Source organism: Drosophila tropicalis, unplaced genomic scaffold, assembly GCF_018151085.1.
Source record: "Drosophila tropicalis isolate 14030-0801.00 unplaced genomic scaffold, ASM1815108v1 contig_979, whole genome shotgun sequence".
Classification (NCBI taxonomy): Eukaryota; Metazoa; Arthropoda; class Insecta; order Diptera; family Drosophilidae; genus Drosophila; species Drosophila tropicalis.
In genome coordinates, this window is record NW_027173482.1 from 3,348,055 (window position 1) to 3,365,213 (window position 17,159).

Sequence of the window (17,159 nt, forward strand, 5' to 3'; positions counted from 1 at the left end):
CGTCTTCTCCGTTGGCGCACCATGCGCACTCTGGGCTTGTTGCGTGTCTGAACCGATGTAGGTAGCTACGGAAGCAGCCGTGGCCGCTCAGAAGTTGCGTCGAGAAGAAATTTACTTCTCCATGGGCCCTGGCCAACCAGTCTTTTAGACTTGGGATTAGCCGATAGGTCCATCTGCCTTTTTGCGACATATCCCACAGAGATTGCCACCTTGCAATGCTTATTTCGCGCGCTTGTACCCGTAGCAATTCTTTATCGCTTGGCCTTAAGTTTGGCTCTTTTAGTGCCCAAAAGAGTCTCTTTGATTCATTGGCCAGGATTCCGACTGGGATTGCGCTTGCTAGTACCTTGGCTGCGATACCTGAGATCGTACGGAAACCGCAGCAGACCCTTAGTGCGCTGATTCTATATATTGAGTCCAATTCTCTGGCGTATGCTTTTGTGGACATTGCTTCTGCCCAAACGGGTGCGCCGTAAAGCATGGTTGCCTTGATTACCCCATGCCACAGCGTTTTACGACTCTGGCTTGGTCCTCTCGTGTTGGGCATTAATCGTGATAAGGCAGAGCAAGTTATTCTAGCCTTTTTGGCCGTTGCCGTGAGGTGATCTTTGAAATTTAGCCTTGTATCAATAAGTACCCCAAGGTACTTTATTGCCTTTTTGTGATTACTTGCGTGCCGCCGACCTGTATGCTTGCTGTCTCCATTTTTTTTCTACTGCTTATAAGAACAGCTTCTGTTTTATTTTCGGCCAGGAGAAGGCCCGTTGTAGCCAGCCATTGTTGCACTCGAGCAATCCCGTTTGAGCATATTGTCTTTGCTTCACTCAAGTTCTTTGCCACACATATTATGGCTACGTCATCAGCAAACCCTATAATTTCTACCCCAGCAGGTAATTCCAAGTTTAGAACGCCGTTGTACATGGCATTCCAAAGCAGGGGTCCCAGAACCGAGCCCTGTGGGACGCCTCCAGTAATGTTATATGTTTTTTCTCCTTCGAGTGTGTCTGCGTAGAGGCTTCTATTGGAGAAGTAGCTACTTATTACCTTCCATAGATATTGTGGTATGCCGAAATTTCGCAGGGCATCTAGTATGCAAGGCCACCTTGCCGAATTAAATGCATTTTTAATATCCAAAGTGGCTATGATGCAATATTTCTTTGCGCCTCCTTTCCATCGGTCACCGGCTATTGCATTACGTGCTATGCTCACCACTTTTTGGATTGCGTCGATAGTAGATCGCCCCTTTCGGAACCCAAATTGGTTGTCTGACAGTGCGCTGGTAGAATGTAGTGCCTCATTTAGTCTATCCGCTAGGATTCTTTCGAGCACTTTGCCTGTCGTGTCGAGAAGGCATATAGGTCTGTATGCCAGGGATTCGCCGGCTTGCTTTCTTGGCTTTGGTAGCAGCACAAGCTTTTGCCTCTTGTAGAGATCTGGGAAGACTCCGTCGCTGATGCTTTTGTTGAATACAGCCGCGAATATTTCCGGGTGTTGGAACGCCGCAAGTTTTACAGCTTCGTTGGGAATGCAATCGAGGCCTGGGGACGACCTGACTCTGATTCGCGCAACGGCTGCCAGTATCTCCTGTACACCTATTGGAGGTATAGCTTCTACATCCATTGGTGCAGCGGGACTATTGTTGTGTGGCTGGGGGGGGAAAAGTTCTCCTACTATTTGGTTCATGTCAGCGACAGAGTGGGGCTCTGTTCTTTGGTGAGTTTTTAACCTCTTCATTACGATTTTGTACGGTCTGCCCCATACATCGTTTTCAGCTTCTACAAGAAGATCGTTAAAGCATCTCTTTTTACTACGGCGAATAGCCAGTTTAAGGTCCTTGCGCTTCTGCTCAAACTCTGAGCGGAGAATTTCTGAATCATCGCTGACTCGATTCCGTTGGTGTCTTCTTCTGGCTATATGACATTGCTTGCGAAGGTTGGCGATCTCATCATTCCACCAGTATGTTGGTATGTGTTCCCTTGGGCAGCTATTTTTCCGCGGCATGCTGGAATCACACGCGTTACGCAGCCATTCGAGTAGTCCTCTTGCTGACGAGGCGGTGTGTACATTTTGTTCTAGTGTGCTGGTGAAGCTTTGCATGTCCATACGTTTTGTGTTGTACCGTTGTGGTCTCGCTGTCGGTCTGTCGTATCTACGCCGGCCCTCAATAGTGCAGAGGATTGCCTTGTGATCGCTGGCCATGTAGACATCGCTCACTTCCCACCGTGCGTAAGGGCATAGTACATTGCTTACAAAAGTAAGGTCAATCGTCGAGCCGATATTGCCCCGTTGGAATGTGTATTCCTCGCCTGTGTTTAGAAGTGCCAGATCGAGTGTGGCAAAAGTTTCTAGTAGTGTTTGGCCTCTAGCATTGGTTGATGAACTGCCCCATTCTGATGCCCAGGCGTTAAAATCTCCAGCTACAATTGCCGGCTTATGGCTGCGAATCTGGTCTGCCAATTCGTCCATCACGGCGCTAAACTCTCCGAGGCTATAAGAGGGAGGCAGATAGCAGCTAAAGAACCAGTAGTTGTGTAGTTTGGCCCTCACAAAACCATTGAAGGACTCTGGGAATTGCACTTGTGCTGGTATAGGCCCACACGACCAAATCGCAGACTTTCCAGAGTTGTTTTGGACCCATTGGGAAGACGGGCTCGCTTATAATGGCAACGTCTGAGCGTAGGTCTCTGACCGTTTGGACTAGTAAGTCCTGCGCCGCCTCGCAGTGATTGAGGTTTATTTGGAATAATCTAATCATGGCGAGTCGATTTCCCTCTTTTTGGCCCATGAACACATTTCTGGCTGCCTGCTATGTGGCTTATGTTCTGCTCGCCACTGGCGCTACATAGACAGCATGAGGGGCTGTTGTCGCACTCACTTATTTTGTGGCCGCTTTTGCCGCACTTGAGACAGAGTCCCGTTCTATCGATTTTCTCGTACATTTCGACGCAATATGGCCGTACTCTAGGCATTTGAGGCATCTTTTTGGGGCGTTATTGATCCTAATTGGGCAAACGTTCCAACGGACTTTTATTTTGCTCACTTTGAGGATTTCCTTGGCTGTCGTTGCTGGGACGCTCACTGTGGCCCGCTGGTAGCCTGAGTACATTGGGCGTATACTTTTTATTGCCTGCGGTTGTATCTGGATCTGGCGTTCTGACCAAAACGCTGATATAATGTCGTCTCTGGTCACCTCCTCGTCGAGATCCTTAATATCAAGTCTGATCTCCTCAGTTAGAGGTTTGGCGTCAAACTGGTTTCCAAGTGCTGCGCCAATGTCTGCGCTCATTTGCTGGAGATTATTGCCCATGGGTTTTTCTATCTCGAGCAAGAGATCGCCTTTTGCGGTACGTCGTACCTTTCTAACGTTCGCTCCGATAGCCTTTAGATTCTCATCTTCGCTACGAGTCACCATTTTAAGCATTTCGCTGTATGTTAGGTTGCCCTTGTTTGCTATTAGAATAGCGTCTGACCTGTGTCTTGGTAGTTTTTGCCTTGGTGCGGGCGTTCGTTTGGCCCTTCTGGCCGTGACTTGCTGCCAGTCTGCACTATTGTCTTCTGGCTTGTTGGTATCGGCGTGTTGGGGGCTGGCTACCCGGTCTTCATAGAGCTGAGGGGCTCCTCGCCTTTTTTTTTGGCGGTGTCTTTCGTTGCGCTGCCGCGTCCTCTCGTGGGCGTTTGGGTGTGTTTCTGCGCTCTGGCTCTGCTGTTTGCTTGCCTAGGGGTATTGCCGCTGGTGAGGTTTGCGTATTCCTTTCCTGAACATTCATGCCTTTTTGAAACATGCCCGCCAACGCTTTCTGGCAGAGCAACTCTTGAAGTTCTTTCAGCCTTACGATGGCTTGTTTAGTGCCCATATTAATATGTCGCACAGGCTTTTTGTTGTCGTCCCGCTTGTTAAACATGTGATCTAACTGCCATACTAGCACCCCAAGTTCATCCAGCTCGGCGATGCGAGAGATCACTGGGGGGCTGGGAGCTAAAGACGATACGTCTGGGCTATTAAGCACTGCTTGTGCACACGCTAAGGGTGTTTTGGCCGCGTTGCCATATACTGAAGGAGGAGACATTCCGATCAACGGTCGTCGGCCAAATACGGCTTCCTCGCTCATATTACCCAATGGATCACTCTCTGACTGGGAATGGTGATCCAACGATGCCACATACTTGTCCATTGGTTCAGGAAACCCAATTCGGAGGTAAGATCCAAACACAAAAATTTGCGGTGCTGGATTACAATTGCTACAATTTTTAATTTGAATTCAAATCCGGGCGGTTATTCAGAGGCGCCACCTGCCGATTTGGGGCTAGGGGCTCCCCTTGTCTTTCTTCGTTGTTCAACACTGGAGCGATCAGATGTTCGTGCCGGTGTGAAGAAGAGGAAGAAATTGTGCAACAACAATGAAAAAATTCGCAGAAAACTGGAAAACTGGATATAAACTCTCACCCACACCAGGAAAGAACAAAAGAAACGGGGCCAATACTGAGAGGCGGGAAAGGTAAAAAAGGAGAGGCGACTGGCTTCTCCCCTCGCCCTCGTCCGCCACAGTGGGCCAGCCGGCCGGGCTATAAAACTGGAGTATGGTCGGCAGTGGTTGCGGCCGCCGAATCCCAGAAGCGTGGTATGTAGCCAAGTTTACAAAGGTCCTCCTTGACTAGATTGTTTCAATTTACATAAACATAAACTGTATGTGTATGCGTGCGTTGCCTTGCATAGGGAATGAGGGAAGAAAAAGAAAAATTGTAGTATAAGGAGTAAAATTGTTTTGTTTGTTTATTGATGAATTGAGTTGCAGAAAACAAATTTTGAACAAGTAGAATTAATATTGACAAGGACTGCAAGGGTATTTAAAGATGAGTTGAGTTGAGTTGCAGAAAACTAATTTTGAACAAGTAGACATAATATTGCCCAGGACTGCAAGGGTATATAAACTTCAGCATAGCCGAAGTTAGCTTCTTTGACATTTTATTATAAATTTGAAATATTTGTTTTACTGGTGTATGGTATAGCTATGTACGTCTGCGAGACCACTTACTTCATTTTTTATTAAAATTTTAATTATTAAATTTTTTTCTGCTGGTTGAAATCTTTTAATTATTCATCTTTTTGAATATATCCTTATTAAGTTTTCTTCAAGTTTTCTCAGCTTCAATCCTTCGTCCTGAGCGCAGACTTCATTTTCCAGTGCTTGGGACGTTTGTCTGGGTGTGCTCGGGCCCTGAACACTATCGGTTGTCGTTGCAGCTTCATGGGTACCTGTAACTGGAATTTTTTTAAATGACTCACATCCCTGGTTAGCGTTTTCCCTCCGCCTTGCACTTGGACTATATTCCCTTTTCCGTTGACTACCACGTACTCGGTTGTATCAAACGTGGGTGTCAGCTTATGTGGGCACAAGACATTCTTCAGCACAATTTTGTCTCCGGGTTGGATATCCGATGCTTTGGCGCCTCTTTCCTTGTCTGCTTTCTCTTTTCCCTTCTGTTTGTTCCAGCAATCCAAGTCTCTTTCCGAGGATTCACCGACATCACCCACAACGTCTCGAACATCCGGTATCTTGTCTCTAATGATCCGGTTAAACATCAATTCCGAAGGAGCTGCTCCTGTGGTTCCATGTGGTGTTACGTTGTACATCATGATAAAGTTTTGGATCTCTCTTTTATAGTCTTTCCCTTTCGACCACGCAATTTTAAGGCGTTTAACCAAAGACTTGTTCATATTTTCAACTTCGCCATTCGCCTGCGGCCAATATGGTGGTATCGTTATTTGAGTAACACCGTTGGTCCGACAAAAATCTTGGAGTTCGAGACTTACGAATTGCCGACCATTATCGGTTCTCAGCGAGAAACGAGAAAATATCTCCTCCATTTGCTCGATCAGCACCTTCGATGAAATGGTTTTTATAAACTTTAATTCCATGTGTCTGGAAAAATAGTCGATCAACACCAGTACATAGTCGTTGCTCGGTAAAGGTCCTAGTAAGTCAGATGCGACACATTGCCAAGGGCCTGCTGGAAACGCATGCCGATCCATAGGCGCTGGTTTACTTGCTAGCGATACGGAGATGCAGTCTCTACAGTCCTTAACAAATCCTTCTGCTTCCCGGTCGATCCTTGGCCACCACACCTTTGAACGTAATCTTCATTTCATAGCCGATTCACCCGGATGGCCCTCGGGAGCCAGTTCGAGCACTTGCGATCGAAGTATTGTTGGTATAACTATTTTCGTTCCGCGTAAGAGTACATTTCCAACTGTCGATAACTCCCATCGGAACGGATAATATGGACTGGATGAGTTCGCCTCCCATGAGTTGGTGCTAAGATAGGTCATTGCATCAATTATTTCTTCGTCCTGCATACTTTTTTCCATGATTTCCGATATGGTTAGAGACTTTGGTACTCCTTTGGCTACAATTTGAAAGATATTCTGCTCATCCTGCCAGTCGAAAGCTACTGCTTCTGTATGCTGACAAAGACGCGACACGGAATCTGAGATGTTTTCCTTTCCTGCTTTATAGATGACTCGGAATCGGTAGGACTGTAGGCTTAGTAACCAACGTTCGATACGTGCCGGTGGTTTCGAAGTTGGTTTGAAGATGGACTCCAGTGGCTTATGATCCGTTATCAAATCGAATTCCAGTCCAGCTAGGTAGTAGTAAAACTTCTCCACTGCCCATACCAGTGCCAAGCTTTCTTTCTCCGTTTGCGAATATCTCTTCTCAACATCAGTTAGGCTTTTACTGGCGAACGATACGATGTGATGGTCGTTGTGATCATCAACCTGTACCAGAACAGCTCCCAGTGCCACTGGATTTGCATCGGCTATAAGACATGTACGGAGATTTTTATTGAAGTATGACAGCTTTGTCACCTCGACGACTTGTTTCTTTAACGCATCAAAGGCTTGCTGTTCTTTGTTGGTCCAATCAAATTTGGTAGTCGCCTTTATTAATCTTCTCAGTGGCTCCGTCGTGTTGGCGAGATCGGGTATAAATTTCCCCACGTATGTTACGAAGCCCAGGAAACTCCTTGTCTCCTCCTTAGTTTTCGGAGCACGGAAGTCTGTGATCACTTTAACTTTCTCCGGATCCGCTTCGATACCATGGTCCGATAGAATATGGCCAAGAAACTTGAGTTTTGTTGTTTTGTACACACATTTTTGCTTATTCAAAACAACGTTGTGGGTATTAAAGATTTTCAGAACCGCAGTTAGCGCCTTGTCGTGTTCCTCCTCATTTTTGCCGAAGACGATGACATCGTCAATATAGTTCAGAGCATTGGGGCAGCCTGCTAACAATTCTTCCAGCCGCCTCTGGAAAATTTCTGGAGCCGAATTAACTCCGAAAAACAGTCTTTTATATCGAAATAGTCCCTTGTGTGTAATAAATGTGGTAATCTGCCGACTTGACTCATCGAGTTCCAATTGGTGATAAGCATTTTTCAAATCCAGTCTGGAAAAACATCTCGCCTCCCGTAGTTTGGTCATGAACATGTCGAATGTTGGCAGTGGGTAGTTTTCCCTCGAGATGGCCAAATTCGCCCCTCGCATATCCAGACATAGCCTTATCTCGCCGCTTCCTTTATACGCAATTACAACTGGTGAAATCCATGAACTCGGTCCATGGACTGGCTCTATAATCTCTTGCTGCACAGCCTGGCTTATTCTTTCTGCAATTCGATCTTCTAACGCAGTCGGAAATCTCCGCATTGGCTGCTGCACTGGTCTCACATTGTGGTCTATACGCAATCTCACAGGTTAAGCTTTCCATTTCGGAAAATGTGCGTACGAATCAACTTTATTTACGCCTAAACCAATTTTTAGGACATTGAGTTGTACGGCTGTGTCCCGTCCTAGTAACGATTGTCTACCATTTTCAATTACATAAAATGTAGCAATCATCTCTGGTCTTTCCTGAATTCTTATCGGAGCTTCAAAAACGTTAGTCACCCTCAGCACGTCATTCGAAGCATAGGCTCGAAACTGGGTAGACGAGTTGTTACGAACATTGAACACTGTCGCATGTACACTATTCAGTTGCAGCCAATCGCCAAGGCTTATCAGGTTGTACCGTGATCCGGAGTCAATTATCATTTGCAGCTGGGATCCCCTAACAAGACATGATACGGTTTCTTCTCCTTCTGGTTCACCAGTTATTTTAAAACAGTTCGACCAACTGTTGTCGCTGTGACACTTAGTCTCCTCCTTATCAATGGCGCGCACCTGGAACTGTGAGGTTCGTGGTCGCTTGCGTTGATTATCATATGGTGTTCCAAAACGTCTCTTCAATGCGGTCTTACACGGAATCACCATTGCCTCTGATTGCTGATTCACTTGCTCTTCAACTGTGCAAGTATTTATTATCTCCTCCAGCTTGAGCTCCGTTTCTAATAGCTTCTTTTTCTACGCAGTCTTAGCCCAGGCATCAATTATTTTATCAGCGATGCGGATTTCCTCTATTTCGGTCTTGGTGGCTCCAAAAAAAGCATTTACTGGCTTGTTGTCTTAGCCGCAGCAAGAACTCGGCGAAGCACTCACCTTGGCGGGGCACCATGCTGCGAAACATGTGCCTTTCGAATACGGCGTTACGTTGCGGTGAAAAATATTCATTTAATTTATCCATTTTTTTTTTTTTTTTTTTTTAGGCCGCGTTTTCCTTTTTCTCCTTCGTCGCCAATGTATTAACCCGGTATTCCAGCGATTAGAAACAACAACAAGTTTACCATTAATCAATTAGCTATTAATTTATTCATGTGTTGCTTATACGTTTATATGCTGCGCTTGCCGCCAAGAATCAAAGTGAAGAGCGATGGAGAAAGCGATACCCAAAGCTCGTACGTCAAAAGCTCATTCCGTGGCTTGTGCCGCGGGGCTTTCTGTCTGTTGATCGCCGGCCGCCGAAAGCTCCCTTGGCACAGGTCTCCACACCCTGCATCATTTGTTATCAGTACTTTATCTCCTACACTTATTTTAAAATGTTTGGTTTTTCATCATATAGTAATTTTCCATAAGCCTTTGCTTTGTGTAACATAACTTTAGCTCTATTATATGCTCTTTCTAATCTACGCTTTACTTGCTTAGAATAATCATTTAAATTGTAAATAGGATCTCCTTTATTAATTTTGTAAAAATCTATGAACTGCTTTGGTAATCTGGTAATCTGCCGTGTTAAAACAATAAGTGAGTTATTGAATCCAAACATCCCAATCAGTTTTGCCTGCAGAGATATATGAACGAATGTAGTAGAGATAGGAGATTCTTGATCTTCATGTACTTGCATAAATCTGTTATGATCTGCTTTTTGTACTCTGTTCCCATGTTCGAAGCACTATAGCACTAGAGCACTATAGCAAGCTAAAGACATGGCATAAAACAACAAAATGCGTTCTGACGCGACTGCAAACAGAAATCAATAACTGTGTAAAAAGACAATATTTTGCATTTAAACAAACAGCTGATTTGGAATTTCTGTAGTACTGGAAGACCCAACTCGGTTAATAGCTGATAAAGCCATACCAGAAATAGATCAGGAAGAACCATCAGTGAGTTCAGATCAATCTAACATAATCTTTGAGAAACCAGTCATTCTCAAGTGGCCCACAGAAATACCGAAATGACTCAATCAGTCACTAATTTCTTCAAGCTAACCTCAAACTTGTTTTCAGAGTTTGATGGCAGGACAGAAAACCTCCAGAGATTCATGGACGCATTGAATTTAGTAAGTTCATTAAAAAGCGACCATGAAGAAACATAAAAACAAAACTTGAAGGCTACACAATATAAGCAATAATCGACCGTATTACCAATAATGTCAAAACAGAATTGGAAGCGTCACTAACTGCTAACACGACCATATAAGTTTATATATTCTTGATCAGCGCGACGAGACAAGTTCATTTAGCCATGTCCGTCCGTCCCTTTGTATCAACGCAAACTCCTCCTATACCGTAAGAGCTACAGACTGAAATTTTGCACGTAGGCTTGTATATACTGCGCGGTTCGTATATTTAAGCCGGATCGGACCACTATATAATATAGCTCGCATACAAACGACAAGTCAACATAGAATTTTCTCAGAAACTTACTTATTTTCTTAGCTATTTTGTCAATAACTTCGTTACTTCTTTCGCAAATGTCATAAAAATTTATATTTCTTAGTTAAACATAGCTAATAAAGACTGCGCCAAATTTAATCAAGATCGGGTGACTATATTAAATAGCTCCCATTGGAACGATCGGTCGAAAACAGGATTATACGCCGTTCTTTCGCAAATATTTGACTTTTTAGATAAAACATTTTTCCGCTTTGACGGCTATAGGTAAGGAAAGAGTAACAAAAAAACTTGCAAGGGTATACAAACTTTGACGCGGTTATGAAGGAGAATCTATAATCACAACTTAAAAACCCGATCTTTATTTGTTGAATTCAAATTATGAACTCATTTTATTTACAAAAGTATGGAGTTTATATAGGGGATCTTGGGGTTTAGGGGTGACAATTGTTCTTAAAATATCTTAATCTAATGAAACTCAAACCCACGTTTTCGGGGTTTCAAAATTAGTATTTTTTTAGGTACGTCGTCAAACACTTGACATCTTGCCGTTGTGATCTTTTGGAATAGTTTAAAATTACAAGTTTTTTCCACAACATGTGTTGTTGATTGTCATTCTAGTCCCATGCTAGGTTAGTTGTTTGTGACAAAAGTACAGTTGTATTATATTTGGTAAAGCCGCTTCAGATGAACACGATGTTTATTCATGCCTATCAATGCCTTCAAACAAGAAGCATAATTGTAGGTTAACTCTGAAAAGAGTTATGAGCTACCCAACTGAAGACTGCATGCTGGTGTAACAGTTTTGTTAATTAAAAAAGTTTTTTTGTTTTTACTTTCTGCTTGCACTTTGCAAAAAGAGCCTGTGGCAGCTGAAAATTCAGTTGTTAAGAGATGGTGGATGGTGCCAGTGTCTAGTTGAAACTCATTTAAGATAGTTTATGTTTCAATAAAGTCGTGTATTTCCTAGGGGAAAACCGTGTGAACTTGGTGAATACAAAATAAAATTTGGAGTTCTTTTAGGAAGAATATGTTTAAAACCGTTTGAAATTATTCCGGGCAACACAAGTGGTAAGCAAGTCGCTAACTATTTTCCAAAATAATGGCCAGTTAGCTTTTTAAAAATTGCAACTGTTCTTAGAAATCTTTCTCAGCTGATTAAAAGAGTATTTAATGCAGTGGTCAAGAGTCAAGGGCATGTTTTTATGGCACGCTGGAGTGTAGGCAGTGACCGAATGTGTTGCGATTATTTAAGATATTTCCTTAACAGATAGGTCGAGTACAGTTTCAGTTTCTACGCCGTGAGTTATTTTCCATTGATTTTCGATATTTAGATGAAATCTAAGTTTTTCATATAATTAGTATCATGTACGAAATTACATATTAACATTTTGTAAAATTTTTTTTTTTTTTTTCTTCAATATTATTTTTTCTTTTCAGGGTGACCAAATGCATTCAAACAAGAAGCATCATTGTAGGTTAACTCTAACCAGAGGGCCGGGGCTAACTTCGACCGCGTCAAAGTTTGTATACCCTTGCAACTTTTTTGGTAACTCTTTCCTTACCTATTAGCCATCAATGTGGAAGAACGTTTTATCTAAAAAGGCTTATGCTTGCGAAATCATAGGAAATAACGAAGATATTGATCAAAGTCACTGTTTTCCACCGATCGTTCCTATGGGAGCTATATGATATAGTCACCCGATCTTTATCAAATTCGGCACAGTCATTAACATATATATTAAATTAAGAAATGTTTAATTTAAAAGCAATCGCGTTAAAAGTAACGAAGGTGTTTACAAAAGTCACTGTTTTCGACCAATCGTTCCTATGGGAGCTATATGATATAGTCACCCGATCTTGATCAAATTTGGCATAGTCGCTTATAGGCGTAGTAAACTCTCTTATATTAAGTTTCACGACAATAGCTCAGAAAATAACGAAGGTATTGAGAAAGTCACTGTTCGTGACTTGGCCGTTTGTATGGGAGCTATATGATATAGTCAACCGATCTTGATCAAATTTGGCATAGTCGCTTATAGGCGTAGTAAACTCTCTAATATTAAGTTTCACGATAATAGCATAGAAAATAACGAAGTTATTGAGAAAAGTCACTGTTCGTGACTTTGGGGTTTGTATGGGAGCTATATGATATAGTGGTCCGATCCGGCTGAATCCGAGATATACAACGCCTGCAGTATACACAAGCCTACGTGCAAAATTTCAGCTCTGTAGCTCTTACGGTCTAGGAGGAGTTTGCGTTGATCCAGACGGACGGACGGACGGACGGACGGACATGGCTAGTTGAACTCGTCTCGTCGTGCTGATCAAGAATATATATACTTTGTATGGTCGGAGATGCTTCGTTCTATGCGTTGCACACTTCTGACCAAAATTAATATACCCTTTTTGCAAGGGTATAAAAAGAGTTATAAGCTACCCAACTAAAGAGTGCATGCTGGTGTAACAGTTTTGTATGTTGATTGATCTATTTTACAACTATTGCAGAAATTAAAAAAGTTATATACTTTTATATTTTCTGTTTGCATTTTACAACAAGTCTGCCTATGGCAGCTGAAAAATCAGCTGTTAAGAGATGGTGGATGGTGCAAGTGGTCCACCGTTAGCCAAATATCGATATTTTCCATAGGCGCCTTAGTACTGACAATCGATACTTAAAACACTAACTTACTACTAACAATCGGTACTTAAAATACTGACAGAGATATATGTAAACATTTAACATAATTCATAAATAACTGGCATCTTACAACTCAGCCGTCCTGACGAGGAATCGACATCGATTCTAGTTGCTAGCAAAAGGGGTAAATAATAACATTAAGTGGCTAGTGTCGCCTTTGTTCGGATATCAGAAGTGCAATCTTGATCAGGGGCTGCCCAAAGTTTAAATTTGGAGGCTTCTAGTACCCCGTCATACGGCAGTTGGGTGATTTAGGAGCCCTCCACATCCCGGATAACATATCGGTCATTCGGAAGGTTTTTATGAACAACGTAAGGGCCACGATACCGTTTGATAAGTTTTTTATTTGTACCTGCCGACGTATCCACATTCTTAATAACTACGAAATTCCCCTCATCAAAACTAACGGCAGGGAGGTGATGCTTCGTATAATACTCGGCATTATATTCTTGAGACTTGACAATATTACGGAAGGCTACTCTCCGGACGTCTACCTCTGAGGCATCGACCTCCGCCGTCCTCTCACCCAACCGTTCGGTTAGTTCATCCACTACAACGCCTCGTTGTTCAACCCCGAATAGGAGTACGGAAGCGGCAAATTTGGTTGTGGAGTGGACGGAGTTATTCAATGCAATGCAATGTTGGACCCAATCCGCGTGGACCACGGGTTCCGTCAGTTTACCTAGCATATGGCCCATGACACGGTTAACCCGCTCGACTTGGCCGTTGGCCCGGGGTGAGGCAGTGGCATTCTGCACATAGATTATATTATTGGCCCTCAGAAATTCTGCAAATTCGAAAGAAGTAGAGCAGGTACCGCGGTCGCTGATAGTTCGGCGGGGTCTACTGTAATTTGCAAAATACTGAGGTTTTAACGTCTGACATACTTAACGCGAATTAGTAGTGACAGCAGGGTACAGCTTCACAAATTTAGTGAAAGCGTCAATGACAACCAGAAGATATTTTTTCTCAGAGCGTATGGACGGAAGGGGACCTAGATGATCAATATGAATGGTATCAAACGGCAGGGGCACTTTCGGAATACTGTGTACACAGTTGTCTTGAGCGTAAGCGGAATAGTAAATACACTTTGGGCAGTTTTTAATATAATTGTTGACGTAAGACTTCATACACGGTAACCAGTAGTACTTTGTGATTTGTGTACAACATTTCTCCGTGGCCATATGGCCAAGCTTTTCACGCACTATTCCAGTGACATCATTTTTCATTTCGGAAGGGACATAAAGTTAGGGTACACTCGTCGGGGACAGACGGTACAGTACTCCGTCTCGCAGTTCAAAATCTGCTATTTCATGTTTTTCTAAATCATCTCGGAGTTTGACAATCTCAGGGTCACGGTTCTGACTTAACTGCAGTTGGAAGTCGAGGTTTAAATCGTCAACGTTTCTGCTCAGAGCATCGGCATGGGGCACACTTACCCCCGAGCGGTGTACAATCGTGTAGTTGTAATTTTCTAACAGCAGGGCCCAGCGAGCAATCTAAGCGGAATGACCACCGTTTCTCTGTGTCAACGCCAGGGAATTACAATCCGTAACGATTTTGAACAGGATGAACTTAAGGTATGTATGAAGGATTCGAGGCATTCCTCGGAGAACACTTAAGGGGTATTTTTTCTTTACAGTCGGGACATCAGATACGCAATCTTGGCGAAACCAGGTACAAATCTGCGGAAGTACGAAAATAAGCCTAAGCAGCGCTCTAATTCCTTGCTATTCCTTGGGATGGGCAAATGACGTATCGCCTGGAGATGGGCTGGTTTAGGCGTGATACCGGCAGAATTGGCTGCGTAACCCAAGTACTCTAGTTCCCTATACGCAAAACGGCATTTGGCCAGCTTGAGCCATAGCACATTCACTATTGACGTATACAGTATTTCCTTCAGTACGTCCAGGTGGGTTTCAAAGTCATGCGATGCGACCAGGATATCATCCATGTATATCACCAGCTGACCTCGGTTTAAAAATTTTCTCAAGGACAAAATAAACGAATCTAGCGAACACCGAAGGGCCATTACAGAGTCCGAAGGGCGTACATATTCAAACTGGCCATCAGGGGTTACAGAGGCAGTATATGTGATTGAGTCTGGATGCATTTTCACATGGTGAAACCCGTTCTTCAAATATATATAATCTATACTATAGAAAGTTTAAACAAAGATTTTCAACTTTTTTAAAAGATTTTAAAATATTTTGTGTAAGAAAACTAGTTCTTGTTTGCACAAATAACTAATATACAATTTGTAAGACGCAGAAAATTCCCACAATTCTTTAAAATTTAAAAGCAGACATTTCTTGGAATTCCTATAGCATACTTTTTGGGTGAAATTTTACTCATTATGGAAGTATATCCAGAGGGTAAGATATTATCTATTATAACAAAGAATTAACTCTTTGATATTTTATGCTTATATCATGGAATAATATATTGTGAGGAACATTATAATTAACTATAATATCCCACACAACAAGCAACAACACAATCAAGCGGTGCAAAGGATGCACCAGATACAAGATATAGCCGAGACACAAACCAAACGTACGATATACGAACGAATCCGCTGCTGATGGATCGAACCGATTCGATATAAGTGGCATACGATCAAACGTGGCCAGTCGAACCACACGCAACCATCGGCGATTTCGTACAAGCGGGAAGATGCGTGGGAAGCATAATGCAAGAAACCGATATGCACACACATGCGATGGGCAACCAAGTCCAATATGGCTCGATCCCATGATTTACGATCAAACATGACCGATCGAACCACATGCGACCGCTGGCGATTTCGTACAAGCGGGAAGATGCGTGGGGGGGGCATGCATGCATTATATGAAACGATAATGGTTTGTGCATTGCATAGGGGAATATGCGAACCGAAGGGGGAGGGATGAACGATGGGGAAGCCCTCTATCTGATAGATACGATATACGTTTGAAAGTGCATTGCAGGGGAAATTAAACGAGTGCACACAGCACGCGTGCATCGCGACCCATATCACTGTTAGTCAACTAAGCTACATACGTCTTTTATTTCCTGTAAACACACTTAGCCATGTAAGCAACTTATGTTTATGCGACCCTAGCAAAATATGTGACCCAAGACACACTAGGTACTTCACTTCCCTTTTCTAGCATAAGCACTTTTTAGCCTAGCCATTCTTTGAATATTGCCGGTAAGCAGAATTCGCCGGAAGAGGCGACCCACTTCTGACACGATCCCAACGCCGCTGCCAACAGCTCGACGCCGCAGCCAGCGCCCTATGGGCATCTCGGGATATATTTAAGGGACCACGCTCGACAGAGCCGGCAGTCTTAGTTTAGACGTGGAACTAATTGACTCAAGTATACAAGTCATGATCAACCAAGGGAGTTTTTAAGGCCTTACGAGTAACCTTAAAGGCTCAGACTAGTGAAACAAAACAAGTGAAAGGATCAAGAAAAGTCAGAATAATTCGAGACGGTCTTACAAGTAACCTCTCAAATTATCCTATAACCAGCAAGTCCTTGGAATAGGACTAAAACACCGTGTTTAGGCAAGAATCGAGTAAGGTCAAACTGCTCCAGGACGATCCCCAGCATATTGGAAGGTACAAGGATATATCCTGTTACCGAAATTCCAGGAAAGAGCTCGGGACTCCTCTAAAAGAAACTTGTCATATCCAACCAAGCCCATAAACAATCGTAAATAAACATACCACCAAGACAAATCATTAAACAAACCTATTCTAATTTCACCGGGGCACAAAATAAATTTTGTTGTGCCGAACCTAGCCCAAGAGATAATTGTAAATATCCCGAAGGACGAAAAAGGATCGTTACAACTGGCGCCCAACGTGCTATACTGGTGAAATTTTAAACAAGACAAAAGTTTGAAAATTGAAAAGAAAACATCGAAATGGGGAAAGGATGGATGTACCACATGAAGAAGGAGGATCTGCTACAAACAGGCCAAAGAATCGGAGTCAACATGAACGGCACGGTAGAGGAGATGAGAAAACAACTCGGCGAATGGATAGGCAACCACGAGTCTGATCCAGAGTGGGGAGAGGAGATAAGAAGATTAGAACTCAAGTTCACAAAAATGTCCAAGCAAAAACCAGAAACAAGCGCAGCACAATCAGGCGAGAATGGTGAGAAAAAAAGGAGGCCGAGGAGTTCAAAAAAATAAAGATCGCTACGCTAGCGATTCCTCCATTTGCACCACCAAGATGGGGAAGCGAAGGAGCATTAGACTGCACCGACACAAAGAGGGACTTAAGGAGACAGACGATAGACCCCAAGAACGCGGCACCACACACAACAAACAGGACCACCGAATACGCCAAGGTGGCAAAACAAGTGAGGGAGTGGACTTTCAGATTCGATGGCAATTCCAGACCGCTAGAATTTAT